At 45.4% G+C, this 16,271-nt stretch overlaps 1 protein-coding gene across 1 annotated transcript in view; it reads left to right on the forward strand.

Annotated features, from left to right (window-relative positions):
• The window catches only part of LOC141083008 (uncharacterized), a 354,683-nt gene that overhangs the window by 307,909 nt on the left and 30,503 nt on the right, over positions 1–16,271 (forward strand). The window lies entirely within an intron of this gene.

Raw genomic sequence — 16,271 nt, forward strand, 5'->3', positions numbered from 1 at the left:
GTGCCCTGGGCGAAAGAGCGCCCCTTTAACACATACCACAACTCATCATGCTCCGATACGGCAGAGAAATAGTGGTATACTACAAAGAAAAATACTTCACTTTTTACATCTCATGACGAGGCCCATCTATTTCTCCATACAGAATCATTGGTCCCATATAATGTTTGAAACAGTATATGATGAGTTCCACATAATGCTACAGTATATGTTGCTATGTTGGTCCCCATGGATGAAGCTCCACTGTCTTATGGGCCCAAATAATGCTCCATACATAATGGGCCCCATTTCTAATGCTCTAGTGTATAATGGGCCCTGTAAATGCTGCTCCAGTGTCTGATGTCCACCTTTGGAATGTTTCAGTGTATGGTGGGCCCCATCTATCATTCTCCAGAGTATAGTGCTCCCCAAAAACTGCTGTCCCAACATTGAAAACAATGAAATAAGTCTCCTCGCTAGGGCCTCCCTGTACTAGTCTGGACTCCTCGTCGTCCCCATCTTCCATCTCACTGCACAGTATTTCAACCTTGCAAGTGCTGTGATCCTGAGCAAGCAGGGGGGCCCACTTGTTGGCGACGGCATTGGCACAGGGCCCCTGATAGTACGGTGGTGTGTCTGACGGCGGGTGGGCCGAACCTGCACTTTCATCTGCAGCTTCCTCTTTGTCACCGTGAAAGATGGAACAGTATATGGGAAGGGTAACCTGAGTTTCATCAGGGTCAGATTCAGGCCGTGTAGAGTGCAAGGGGAATGTAGTGGTCTGGGTCAATGTACCAGCAGATTCATCGAGCAGTGGCTGGGCATCAGTGCACTTTTGTCGCCCCCAGGAGTACGGTCGTCACAGTGGCATTACCTTCCTCCTAGGGAGTGTGATGTCATGCTTGGGAGCAACGAAGGATCTCTCTAGCAGGTTAGCTGATTGAGCGGCGTTATTCCCACGAGTCACGACCCTCCAAACAGCGTTCATGAAGGCAAAGTGTTTGTTTTACGTGGGCAGTATGGTTGCAAAGCTGAACCTTAAAGGAATGTCCAGAAGGGCACCACCAGGAGTGGAGCCTGCGGCGTAATTTGACTCAACACGGGCAACCTCAACCATCCAGCAACAAAACAGATGCACACATTGCAAGCTTAATTCCGTTAACGAACGAGACTCCGTCATGCCTCGCGGTCCGAGTCCGGCTTACTAGAGGGACACGCGAGGCTCTGGCACGTGAGATTGGCCAATAACTGGTGTGTCATGCCCTTACATGTCCATGGCTGCATGTGCGCTACACTGAAAGGGCCAGCGTTTGTCGCTTACAGGTGCAGATAACCCGCTGAACACCATTAGTGATGGGGATCTGGGATTACAATTATTACCCGCGAACGATGATTTCCCAGTAAGTGCAGGTCAGCTGCAGTTCCGGAATTAGGCCTAACCGTCATTCCTGAAAAAATGAAAAACTTACGTGTGCAAACCACAGGTGCTGTAGCTTGCTTAACAGCTCGCCAGCCGTTCTCACGCCCAGTATGGATTACACGTGATTGCACAAAGGTGAGAAAGGGTACCGTATCACCGGATAACATGTATGGATAGCATAGTGTACACATTCAAAATATATGTCTATAGATCAGGAGGCAGGCTCAGACGGTGTCAGGCCCAGTATGGATTACACATGATTTCACAAAGGTGAGAAAGGGTACCGTATCACCGGATAACATGTAGGGATAGCATAGTGTACACATTCAAAATATATGTCTATAGATCAGGAGGTAGGCTCAGACGGTGTCAGGCCCAGTATGGATTACACGTGATTGCACAAAGGTGAAAGGGTACCATATCACCGGATAACATGTATGGATAGCATAGTGTACACATTCAAAATATATGTCTATAGATCAGGAGGCAGGCTCAGACGGTGTCAGGCCCAGTATGGATTATACGTGATTGCACAAAGGTGAGAAAGGGTACCGTATCACCGGATAACATGTATGGATAGCATAGTGTACACATTCAAAATATATGTCTATAGATCAGGAGGCAGGCTCAGACGGTGTCAGGCCCAGTATGGATTACACGTGATTGCACAAAGGTGAGAAAGGGTACCGTATCACCGGATAACATGTATGGATAGCATAGTGTACACATTCAAAATATATGCTTATAGATCAGGAGGCAGGCTCAGACGGTGTCAGGCCCAGTATGGATTTGCACCACCACCGTCAGAGACACTAGATTGCACTATGAGGGGCCCTGTGCCAGTGCCCGCGCCCAAGAGTCGGCCTACCCACCTGTCCAGGGCAATGGCACTCACATGGTTTCATGCGCTAGGTGGTGACCCCGGTCATGGGGGGGGAGGCAGCACAGTTAGGGAGTTTTAGAAAGTGGCATATGTTGATGTTGGACATTCAGCTGATGCAAAAGGCGAAATTGTTCAAGTCCCAGGAAGAGGAGGACCAAAGCAAGCCATTTTTCTGTCACCCTATGTGTCATCAGGGGAAGGTGGGACAAAATCCTTGGAAACCCATGCATGGTTCATTTTAATGAAGGTTAGATCATCCACATTTTGGGTCGACAGACGGGTCCTTTTTTCTGTCAGGATTGATCCAGCAGCACTGAAGACTCTTTCCGATAGCACACTTGCAGCTGGGCAAGCGAGCTCCTGTAGCGCATATTGTGCCAATTCAGGCCAGGTGTCCAGTTTAGCGGCCCAATAGTCAAAGGGGAATGACCTGTGAGGGAGAACATCGACATGGGAGGAAAAGTAGTTTGTAACCATAGTTGACAAGTGCTGTCTCCTGTCACTTTCCATCGATGCAGTATTACCAGTCGTGTGAGCGGGACTTGAAAAATCAGTCCACAACATGGTCATGCATCCCCTGTCTCCAACGCCACTTCTGATGTGTGCACCACCAACACCTCTTCCAAGCTGCCCCTGGCCCCTACGGCTCGTGTGAGAACCATCACCGCTGCTGTGTGCTGGGAATGCCTCAACCAACCGGTTTACCAGAGTAGCTTGTTTGTTAGCCAATATTAGGTCAAGCTTCTCCTGTGGCATGATATTTTGGAATTTGCCTTTATAACGTGGATCCAGGATGCTGGCCAACCAGTAGTCGTCATCGTTCATCATTTTGGCAATGCGGGGGTCCCTTTTTAGGATCTGCAAGGCATAATCTGACATGTGGGCCAATGTTCCCGGTGTCAATGATGCAGTGCGACTGCTTGGTGGAGGACTACTTTCTGGCAAATCCACATCCCTCCAGTCACGCACAAACCCTGCACCAGACCTTGCCACGCCAACATTTTCTCTGGACACACGAGAAGCATCCTCCTCCCCTAAATAATCATCCCCATCATCACCCTCCTCCTCCTCATCCTCTTCTTCCTCCACCTCGTCGAGGAGAGGTCCCGGAGCAGACAATGGCTGACTGTCATCAAGGATTTCCTCCTCCTCTTCCTCTTCGTCAACCTCGGCTGCAGACGCCTGCTCCTTAATGTGCGTCAAAGTTTGCATGAGCAGACGCATAAGTGGGATGCTCATGCTTATGATGGCGTCGTCTGCGCTTACCAGCCGTGTACATTCCTCAAAACACTGAAGGACTTTACAGAGGTCTTTCAGCTTTGACCACTGCACACCTGTCAACTCCATGTCTGCCCTCAAAGTGCCTGTCCAGGTATCCTCCCACAAATGCATTACGGCCTGCCTCTGTTCGCACAGCCGCTCAACCATGTGCAGGGTGGAGTTCCACCTTGTTGCAACGTCGATAATTAGCCGGTGCTTGGGAAGGTGTAGCAATTGCTGCAGCTTCTGCATACGACTGGAGTGTACGGGCGACCGGCGGATGTGCGAGCACAGTTTTCGAACCTTCTGGAGCAGGCCTGTTAACTCTGGATACTTATTGAGGAAGCACTGCACTACCAGGTTCAAGGTATGAGCCAAGCAAGGTATGTGTCTGAGTTTTGAAAGGGCTATGGCAGCCACAAAATTACGGCCGTTATCGCTGACTACCTTGCCTGCCTCAAGATGTAGACTGCCCAGCCATGACTCAGTTTGTTGTTGAAAGTAGTCGGCCAGTACCTCCGCGGTGTGTCTGTCGCCCAAACACATCATCTTCAACACAGCCTGCTGACGCTTTCCACTAGCTGATCGATAGGGGGACACCTCGTGTGCAACACTGGCAGCTGCGGATGGAGTGCTGCTGCGACTGCGCTCTGGGGACGAGCTTTCGCTTCTAGAGGAGTAGGAGGAGGAGGGTCGAATTCCTACAGCCAACTGTTTCCTATACCGTGGGCTAGGCAGCACAGTCCCACCACCGCTGTCCCCGTGGACCCTGCATCCACCACATTAACCCAGTGCGCAGTGATGGACACGTAACGCCCTGGCCATGCCTACTGGACCATGCATCAGTTGTGAGGTGCACCTTTCCACTCACTGATTGCTTGAGTGCATGGACAATGCGGTCCTTCACATGATGGTGGAGGGCTGGGATGGCTTTGCGAGAAAAGAAATGGCGACTTGGTAGTTCATAGCGTGGTACTGCGTAGGTCATGAGCTCGAGGAAAGCTGCGCTTTCCACCAACCGATAGGGCATCATCTCTAACGAGATTAGTTTGGCAATGTGAGCGTTCAAACCCAGTGTACGCGGATGAGAGGATGAGTACTTTCTTGTCCTACTCATAGTCTCTGGCAGGGTGAGCTGGACTTGAGAGATGCCTATGGTGGAACTAGTGGTGGACAGGGCAGACTGAGAGAGGGTTGATGATGGTGATGGAGTTGGTGTTCTTTCTGATGGCCTAGATTCAGTCTTTCGTTGATATAACATTGTGATTCCCTGACAGCTTTGGCCTTGCAACGACACCTCAACATTTGCTGCTGTGCTAACTGGTGGGCTTACAGTGGGGGAAACAATGTAGCGTTGCTGACTACTTTCTTTGGGAGCATTTGCACATGTGGTACTTGAGGTTTGGTGTTCCGTCCATGCTTGCAAGTGCATTGTGGTTAAATGTCTAAGCATGCAACTGGTATTCAAATTTTTCAGATTTTTCCCTCGGCTAAAGGTCTTTGCGCACTTCTTACTGATAACCTTGGCCTGATCATTAGGATTTTGTTCAAAAAAGTGCCACACTGCACTCTTCCTACTATGGAAGACATTTTGCGTCCTTGCACGCTGTACTATTTTGACCGTCTGGCCAAGCAGTCTAGCAACTTTTTGGCTTTTTGTAACCCGTTTTTGGACTGCTCCATGCCTGCCAGATAACAGCTGTTGAGATGTCGATGCCTGCTGCGGATGCTCCTCCTCCTCTTCGGAGCTATTGGCAGTGGCACCCTCTTTCCCCAATGGATGCCAATCTGGGTCAACAACTGGGTCATCCATCACCTCCGCTTCAATGTCATGTGCACCTTCCTCTGTGTCACCGTGTACGGTGGTATAGTATGCGGGAAGGGGCACCTGAGTTTCATCAGGGTCAGAATCTGGCTCAGTTCACTGCGAGGACAATGTCGTGCTCTGAGTGAATGTACCAGCAGAATCATCTATCAGTGGCTGTGCATCAGTGCACTCCATGTCAGATTCATCTTGGCCTGGGTAATTCACCATTTCACTTGATAACCCAGGCATGGTATGTGAAAACAGCTCCATGGAGTAATCTGTTGTGTGGCCTGCCGCATCCTTCAATTTTGGTTGGGGTGAAGGACACAAAGGTGTGGTTCATGACCATGAGCCTCCAAAGACGACTCAGTGCTTTTATTTTTTACAAGTTCAGAAGAGGAGGCGATAGAGCTGGAGGCCGAGTCAGCAATGTAGGCCAAAACTTGTTCCTGAAGCTCCGGCTTTAAAAGCGGTTTACCTACTCCCAGAAAAGGGAGCCTTCAAGGCCTTGTGGAGCCAGACGATGACGCAGGCTTAACACCTCCTGCATTAGGTGTTATTTTGCTTTTGCCACTACCAGCAGATCCAACACCAACACCATCATTAACAGCTGGCAACCCCCACCCACTAACACGGCATCTTACACCACACTTCCTCATTTTTTTGAAAAATGTACCCACAATTCCACCAACGATATGGAACTGTAAAACAAGGTACAAGGTGTATATAGGACAGGGGAGAATTTAATTCTCCTACCACTTCAGGACACTGATGTATTGTGTTAGGCCAGTGTATATCACACCACTGTATGACAGGATGAATTTGGCAGGTGTGAAAAATGTTATATAGGATGGGAGAAATGGAATGTCCTTACACACTTCTGGACACTGATGTATTGTGTCAGGCCAGTGTATATCACACCGCTGTATGACAGGCTGAATTTGGCTGGTGTGTAAAATGTGATATATGACAGGAGAAATGGAATGTCCTTACACACTTCTGGACACTGATGTATTGTGTGAGGCCCAATGTATATCACACTGCTGTATGACAGACTGAAATAGGCTGGTGTGAAAAATGTGACATATGACGGCAGAAATGGATTGTCCTTACACACTTCTGGACACTGATGTATTGTGTGAGGCCCAATGTATATCACACCGCTGTATGACAGGCTGAATTTGGCTGGTGTGAAAAATGTGACATAGGACGGCAGAAATGGATTGTCCTTACACACTTCTGGACACTGATGTATTGTGTGAGGCCCAGTGTATATCACACCGCTGTATGACAGGCTGAATTTGGCAGGTGTGAAAAATGTTATATAGGATGGGAGAAATGGAATGTCCTTACACACTTCTGGACCCTGATGTATTGTGTCAGGCCCAGTGTATATCACACCGCTGTATGACAAGATGAATTTGGCAGGTGTGAAAAATGTTATATAGGACGGGAGAAATGGAATGTCCTTACACACTTCTGGACACTGATGCATTGTGTCAGGCCCAGTGTATATCACACCGCTGTATGACAGGATGAATTTGGCAGGTGTGAAAAATGTTATATAGGACGGGAGAAATGGAATGTCCTTACACACTTCTGGACACTGATGTATTGTGTCAGGCCCAGTGTATATCACACCGCTGTATGACAGGATGAATTTGGCAGGTGTGAAAAATGTTATATAGGACAGGGCAGGATTGGAATCTCCCTAGAGTGTAGGTCTGTAAGAACGGAACAACTCCTCGACTTATCGTTACAGAGTCACACCCTTAGCTTCACTGTGGCCATGATAACAGCCGTTACACGGTACTGAGAGCAGCGTGCTCGCACACCGCTGTCTGGTGTATGTTAAATTGTCAAGCTCCGTGTTTTTTTAGTATACGGACTGACACGCTGTCTCTCTATAGTTTTGAATGTAATCAAACAGCAAATAGACTAGACTGTTTGAAAAACAGACAAAACTATAAGGTGGAGGTCTGTAAGAACGGAACAACTCCTCGACTTATCCTTACAGAGTCACACCCTTAGCTTCACTGTGGCCGTGATAACAGCCGTTACACGGTACTGAGAGAGCAGCGTACACCGCTGTACGGTGTGAAAAAATGCATGCTCAGTATCTCACCAGGACAAAAAAAAAGGATTGCTTTTAAAAAAGCAGTTTGCAAAGCAGTGTGAAACCAGCAATGCAGCTATCAGGTAGCCTTATAAGGCAGCCTAACAACCAACAGAGCTGATCCACCAAAATATAGCCTCCCCTTGCACTGCACAGTGACTGGTGTGTTGTACAGGCAAAATCGCTAGCAGCAGCAGCTGATTTTTTTTCTTCTTCCCTGCCTAACGCTCTCCCTACAGAATCTGCAGCAGCAGCATCTCTCCCTATACTGAGATCAGCAGAAGTAAGATGGCGGTCGGCGTGCACGCCCTTTTATACCCCCTGTGACGCCCCCCAAAGCAAGCCAATCACTTGCATGCCCTTCTCAAAGATGGTGGGGACCGCTGCCTATGTCATCACATTGCCCACAGTGTCCGTTTTTCCTCATTGTCTGAAAAAGGGCGCTGAAGCATGTTTTGAATTGCAACTTTGGCGCTAAAGTCGCCGACCTCGTGGCCGACCTCACGCTGAAGTCGGGTTTCGTTTCATGAAGCCCGACTTTGGCGAAAGTCGGCGACTTTTGAATTTTTGCGACCTGTTTCGCTTAACTCTACTCAGCAGTGGTTTTTGTCTTGGAACTCTGCTATGCAGGTCATTTTTACCCAGTCTCTGTCTTTTGGTGGGGTCATGAACACTGACCTTAACTGAGGCAAGTGAGGCCTGCAGTTCTTTGGATGTCCTAGTGGGGTCTTTTGTGACCTCTTGGATAAGTTGTCGCTGTGTCTTGGGGTAATTTTGTTCACTCCTAGGAAGGTTCACCACTGTTCCATGTTTTTGCAATTTGTTCATAACGTCTCTCACTGTGGTTCGCTGGAGTCCCAAAGCTTTAGAAATGGCTTTATAACTTTTTCCAGACTGATCGTCTCAATTACTTTGTTTCTCAATTGTTCCAGAATTTCTTTGGATCACAGCATGATGTCTAGCTTTTGAGGATCTTTTGGTCTACTTCAGGGGGATGAATGCAGGTGCAAAATATTCAGTGTAGCTGGGATGTCACAACTGGGCTTAGAGCATGTACAGGACAGTCCCTGGAATGCCATACAATGTGTTTTCTGACATCAACAGTTGGTAAAGGATTTTTTTTATATAGATACGCACCATCTGTTCTGATATACAGTATATTGATTATTCCCTGAGTGTTTAGTGTTACCTTTATATATCTTGGTTGTGAATGCTGGATGCTCCTGGCTTGAGAAAGGCTCACAGTTTGAAGAGCCGAAACGTCGCACATACTGTGCATGAATAAACAACCACAGTTTTTTGTTTTTTTTTACTATCTCTAGAGTGCTGACATTTTGTGCTGTATATAGATAGGTATGAGTGAAAGAGCAGAATAGCTAGAAGACAGATACAAGAGAAATAGATATAAGGTGGTTAGACACATGCACAACAGACTGGAATCTACAAGGTGCATAATCCTTGTCACGAAAACCACCTTTGGCCGGCACACGGCTATCACATTTTCAGGGGGCTTATATTAGTTATCCCACCGCTGCCACCAAATGTGATGAAAAAACAGCAAACAAGTCTATTGACCTATCAATTTTACCTCAGGGGCTTATTTTAGTTATCCCACTGCTGTCAACAATATGTCACGAACTGCAGGGATTTATGTACATCCCACTTTACAGTTCCGCTTTGAAACTCGCAGCTCTCTGTGCCCCCTTACCCTCAGGTCAGTCAGGGAACTACACCTAGGATAATTAGTCACCGGATGGGCCTGCTTCAATGTGGACTGGCTATTAGGCGCACTGCAGCGAGGGAATTATAAATGCTCTGGCCGCAGCCAGACAATAGCTTATAAACCCTGTTCTGTCACTGCCAGCTTTACCCATCAAGCTCAGATCACACTTTGCTGCCACTAGCTCCGATTTTTCTATTAATATTTCTAAATTAATAAAGGGGTCTGAAGCCAATCCAAATTAGTAGCATAATTCACTTCGAAGAACGTGCAAATTTCATTATAGAGCAAGCAGAAACAAAACTAGTAATTTTATATTTTACTCCAAAAAGGTAGACAGTGTTTACAGAAGGTATAAAAAGATTTCATAATATGAGACAATTAAAGTATGTACAGACAATTACAAAATAACAGGGATTAAAGAAGAAAAACACTTACAATTGCTTAGATCATCTCAGGCAGACCAAGCTGGTGGGAGGAGCCATAAGTCGCAATGCATCACAGAGTTGGCTCTGTATCTTAGCTTCTCTCAGGCAAGACTCACTCCAGACTGAGTGACAGTAACTTATACTTCTGGGTCATGACATCACTAAAGGGGCTGAGTTAAGAACGCCCTCCCCTTTTTTCAGAGTTAGAAACTGGCTAAGAAAACTCATAATTATCATATCTTGGAGAGGGTACTTCGTATAGCGACAAACCGAGTCTTATCTTATTCAGGATGTCACTGGCGTTCATTCAAGTCCAAACGCGAGGCATTTCTTGGATTCTGCTGAAGCTGGAGGCTGGAAAAACACAGGCCGAGTAGCCCCATCGAAGCACGTCCCAAATAAGTATCATTCACAATATTCATAACATAAACTGGGGTCGAGTTATGTCCTATGTTTAGATTCTACATCTATGCTATCTGAGATCCCAAGCACATGGTTTTTTTAGACAAAGGGTGGTATTCTGCTAATTACTACATTCCTGAGGGAGGTGTGAGGAGGGAGTATTGGATTACAGGCAGGCAGGGGAAAAGAAAGCTGCAGCTGCTGGCAGGCTGGCGGGGGGGGTGAGGTCAAACCCTCACGACTGGTGTAGGAGAGCTCAGTGTGTGCATGGAAAATTTTGGAAAGGGGTGTTAATAAGGAAAACCATACATAATGTTTACATTATCGTGACAATCCTCAGGCCTCATCCTGACTTCAGTGCATTTTATCGGAAAGTACACTGATTTAATACATCCATAGCTGTGTGAGTTTGGTCTGGGAAACGGACAAACCTGGAAATGTCTCTGATTTTTATTTTTTAAGGAACAGTCTCGATGCACCAATAAAGTGAAATGGCTACTTCTTCTATCTCTCAAAAACATGGACGAACACCTACCAATCTGAAACTTGAACGTTTGAATTGGGCCTAATTGGTAGGGTTCTCCCTGACTGATGGGGTCAGTAATAGTCACCTCTTTTTAAAAAAGCATAGACTATAGGCATTTAGTGGAATTATGGCAGGTTAAAGGCCAATTTAGCGTAACACTACCGTGAGTGGACCTTAATGTGTACCCACACTAAACAGAGAATAATATATGGTCATCTCCTTTCAGAAGATCCTTCACGACTTTATGTGCCTCAAAGTCCTGAGAATATCTGTCTAACTTATATTTTGAAGCATTGGGTTTCAATGATCCATCCAGCTATAGCCTCTTTCCTAGGTCAACACTCAAAAGTCTAGGTGGTTGCTGATGACTGTTCACTCCTGGAAGGTGTCCATGAATGGCCAGCACTAGAGATGAGCGACTTTGCCTTTTTTCGGGTCGAGTCGGGTTTCATGAAACCCGACTTTCGCAAAATCGGCCGACTATAGGGAAATGTCAGGGGCCGACTGAAACACGAAACCCAATGCAAGTCAATGGGGAAGCAAAGTCGGCAGGGAGTGGAGGACAGTAAACACACCTACAGTGCCCATTTCAATGCCAAAAGCATTAATTCTTATAACTGAAGCTTGTCAACCTTAATTTACTTCCTAATAATAGTTACGCATTGAAAACGGGGGTTATTTGGTTAAAGTTGTGGGGGGGTTGGGCTGACTCCAGGTTTTCGTGTGCCCTGGGCCAAAGAGTGTCAGTGCGCCCCTTTAACACATACCACAACTCATGATGCTCCTATACGCCACAGAAATATAGGTATAGTACAATGACACATACTTCACTGCTTTTGGGATTGGAGAAGCAGGAAGCTCATCTGCATATTTCCGGTGCATTCTGGGAAGAGGAGAAGAGTCGCCTTAAGCTGATCGATCGCTGGGACTTGCTGGGTCTTGCTGTTTGAGGACATCGCAAAACCAGGGATTGGAGAAGCAGGAAGCTCATCTGCATATTTCTGGTGCATTCTGGGAAGAGGAGAAGAGTCGCCTTAAGCTGATCGATCGCTGGGACTTGCCGGGTCTCGCTGTTTGAGGACATCGCAAAACCAGGGACTGGAGAAGCAGGAAGCTCATCTGCATATTTCCGGTGCATTCTGGGAAGAGGAGACGAGTCGCCTTAAGCTGATCGATCGCTGGGACTTGCTGGGTCTCGCTCTTTGAGGACATCGCCACCCATCATAGCCTGCATCAGCAATATAGGAGAGAAGAAAATCCACGTGGTCACCTGCAACACATGCTACATGTTTACGGATCTTCCGGCCCAAAAACTCAACTTTACCTGTCAGAAGTGCAAACTTGTTGACCTCTTAGAGGAAAAGGTGCAGGGACTGGAAGAAAGAATAGCAACATTGAAGGTAATTAAATAACATGTGGACTTCTTGGATGAAGCAGAAGCAACCATTCAGGATTTGGAAAGTGAGAAAAGCTTCAGAGCACATACAGAGGCTGAAAAGTGGAGCCATGTGACGAAAAGAAGCAAACGGATCAAGTGGTCATCACCACCCACACAGCTTAGCAACCAATATGAAGCCCTCATGCTGGAGAACGAAAATGGCACAGCTCAGGATGATACCGTATCTACAAGAGAAGACACACTATCAACAAAAGTTACTCTGTCAACAAAAGCGGAAACAAAGGACACTCAAAAACACTCACGAGCAACAAGCAGTGCATCCGGAAAGAAAAGAAGAGTGGTAGGCAACTATCTGCAGGCCGAACATAACCGCACGAGAAGTATGCTGCCTCCCAGGAGCAAAAATCAAGGATGTGGCCAACAGGATACCAACTATCCTCAAATCCAAGGATGACTACCCTTTCCTACTGATACATGTAGGCACAAACGACACGGCAAGAAATGACCTACCAACTATCTGCGAAGACTTTGAAATACTGGAGAAGAAAATAAAGGAACGGAACGTACAGGTTATTTTCTCATCAATCCTCCCAGTCGATGGCCATGGCATCAGAAGATGGAATAGGATACTAGAGGTGAACAACTGGCTACGACGGTGGTGCAGGCAGCAAGGATTTGGATTCTTGGACCATGGCGTGAATTACCTCTATGATGGACTTCTCGCAAGAAATGGGATACACCTCACAAAACCTGGGAAACACACATTCGCCAGAAGACTTGCCACACTCATCAGGATGGCTTCAAACTAGAAGAAGAGGCGATGGGAGGAAAAACAGCAGACAAGAACATGCAGCAGAAGGACAAACTAATCAAGGATACTAGATGTGGTAAAGAGGACCCAAGACAGGGTACTCAGAAGGAAGCTAAGACAAAGGAAGCAAAACTTCTTTCCTGCATGCTGACCAATGCAAGAAGCCTGACCAATAAGATTGAAGATCTGGAGTTGGTAATGTATGAGGAAAAATACGACATAGTAGCAATAACTGAGACGAGACATGGTTAGATGACAGCTATGACTGGGCTAACTTGCAAGGATATGATTTGTTTAGGAGGGATCGTAAAAAAAGGAAAGGGGGTGGAGTCTGTCTATATATAAAGTCCACTTTAAAGCCCACACTAAGAGAAGATATACAAGAGGGAAATGAAGAGGTGGAGTTTCTATGGGTGGAGATACAAGGAGAGAAAAGTAATAAAGTCCTCATAGGGGGTTGTTATAAGCCACCATATATAACAGAAACCACTGAAAATGTATTATTGAAACAAATAGACAAAGCAGCAAATCACAATGAGGTGATTATTATGGGGGACTTCAACTACCCCGACATAGACTGGGAAACTGAAACCTGCGTATCTCAGAAAGGAAACCAATTTCTGTCAGTTACCAAGGATAATTATCTGTCACAACTTGTGCAGGGCCCAACTAGAGGGACAGCCCTTCTGGACTTAATTTTAAGCAACAGGCCAGATAGAATAACAGAAGTACGAGTCGATGGGCACCTAGGGAACAGTGACCACAATATAATACAATTCCACTTGTCCTTCAGTAAGGTGCCCTGGAAGGGGGTTACAAAAACGCTGAATTTCAGGAAAGCAAAGTTTGATCAGCTTAGAGAGGACCTTCGCTGAATTGATTGGGACAATGTCCTCAAAAATAGGAGCACACAAAATAAATGGGAAATATTTCAATCAGTTTTGCACACCCACTGCGAGCTAGCCATACCGTACAGAAATAAAAGGGCTAGGAACAGGAGAACACCAATGTGCCTAAATAAGGATGTAAAAAGGGCAATAAATAACAAGAACAAGGCATTTAGGAAGCTAAAACAAGAAGGCAATGAAGAAGCATTAAAAAGTTATAGAGAAAAAAAATAAAATGTGTAAAAAACAAATACATTTAGCAAAAGTGGAAACTGAGAGACTCATTGCTAAGGAAAGTAAAACAAACCCCAAACTATTCTTTAATTATATAAACAGTAAAATGATTAAAATTGATGGTGTCGGCCGTTTAAAGAACAATGAGGGTGAAATCATAGAGAGCGATGTGGGAAAAGCAAATGTTTTAAATACTTTTTTCTCAACAGTGTTCACACAGGAAAGCATTTGCCAGGGGAAATGCAGAGTGATAATGTAAACTCCCCATTAAGTATTACCTGCCTAACCCAGGAAGAAGTGCAGAACCGCCTTAGTAAGATAAAAATTGACAAATCGCCAGGCCCTGATGGCATTCACCCTCGGGTATTAAGGGAGTTAAGTAATGTGATAGACAGGCCTCTATTCCTTATATTTATAGACTCTATAGAAACAGGGTCTGTTCCTTTTGATTGGCGGCAAGCAAATGTGGTACCAATATTCAAAAAGGGGTGTAAAAGGGAAGCTGGAAACTATAGGCCGGTAAGCTTAACATCTATTGTGGGTAAAATTTTTGAAGGGTTTCTAAGGGATACCATTATGGAATATCTCAATGTTAATAAATGTTTAACTCCATATCAACATGGATTTATGAAGGATCGCTCCTGTCAAACTAACCTGATCAGCTTCTATGGGGATGTAAGCTCTCAAATGGACCAAGGAGAATCATTGGATGTCATTTATCTCGACTTCTCTAAAGCATTTGACACTGTCCCACATAAAAGATTGGTAAGAAAGATGAGAAAGGTTGGGCTAGGGGAAAATATGTGTAGATGGGTAGGTAGCTGGCTTAGTGATAGAAAGCAAAGAGTGGTTATTAATGGGGCATACTCACATTGGGCCAGGGTTACTAGTGGGGTACCACAGGGTTCTGTATTGGGCCCCCTACTATTTAATATATTTATTAATGATCTAGTGGATGGCTTACACAGTAACATATCAGTCTTTGCAGATGATACAAAACTATGTAAGGTAGTTAACACAAAGGAGGACAATTTGCAACTACAGACAGATTTGAGTAAATTGGAGAATTGGACTGAAAAATGGCAAATGAGGTTTAACACAGATAAGTGTAAGGTTATGCACATGGGAAGGAGAAACAGATGCTACAATTACTTACTAAATGGGAAACTGCTGGGGAAATCAGACATGGAAAAAGACTTAGGCATCTTAGTCAATAAGAAGCTAAATTGGAGTGCCCAGTGTCAGGCAGCTGCCACCAAAGCAAATAGGGTCATGGGATGCATTAGAAGAGGTCTGGGGACACGAGATGAAAACATAATTCTCCCTCTGTACAAATCACTCGTCAGACCACACTTGGAGGATTGTGTGCAAGGTGCTCAAGAAAGACATTACTGAACTTGAAAGGGCTCAAAGGCGAGCTACTAAAATTATAAATGGAGTTGGTTCACTACAATACCCAGAAAGGTTATCAAAATTAGGCCTATTTACTCTAGAAAAGAGAAGACTTAGGGGAGACATAATATATATATACAAGTATATCAGAGGGCAATACAGAGATCTCTCCAATGAACTGTTTGTACCAAGGACTGTGACAAGAACAAGGGGGCATTCTCTTCGTTTGGAGGAAAGACAACTTCTGCACCAGCATAGAAGAGGGTTCTCCACGGTAAGAGCAGTGAGGCTCTGGAATTCTCTTCCTGAGGAAGTGGTGAAGGCCAACTCACTGAATGAATTTAAGAAAGGAATGGATGCTTTTCTTGTGAGTAACAGTATAGAAGGTTACGAATAACAGAATATTATAGGTAGATGGTTGACCAAGCTTAGGGGAAGGAATTTTTTTTCCCTATGGAGAAAATTGGCTTCTACTCTGTGGGTTTTTTGCCTTCCCCAGGATCAACAATGCAGAACAGCTGCACTAAAAATAGGCTGAACTAGATGGACATAAGGTCTTCCTTCAGCCTTCAAAACTATGTTACATGACATGACTATTTAAAATTGTACAATAGCTCAAAAACAGGACAGTATATTACTCCATACAGTGTTATGGCCACCACATTGTGCACCATACAGAATAATGAGCCCCATATATTTCTTCATACCAAATAATTACTCACATACAATGTTCCATACAGTATCTGATGAGCTCCACATAATGCTCCATATATAATGGGCTCCATTTGTAATGCTTCAGTGTATAATGTGCCCCTTAGATGCTGCTCCAGTATCTGATCTGCCCCATTTACATTGCTCCAGTACATGATGGGCCTCATAGATGATGCTCCAGTGTATGATAGGCTCTAATAATGCTCCATATATAATGGGCCCCATTTGTAATGCTCCAGTGTATAATGTGCCCCTTAGATGCTGCTCCAGTGTCTGATCTGCCCCATTTACATTGCTCC

Source organism: Dendrobates tinctorius, unplaced genomic scaffold (genome assembly GCF_039654945.1).
Source record: "Dendrobates tinctorius isolate UK_male_01 unplaced genomic scaffold, ASM3965494v1 ptg000019l, whole genome shotgun sequence".
Taxonomy (NCBI): Eukaryota; Metazoa; Chordata; class Amphibia; order Anura; family Dendrobatidae; genus Dendrobates; species Dendrobates tinctorius.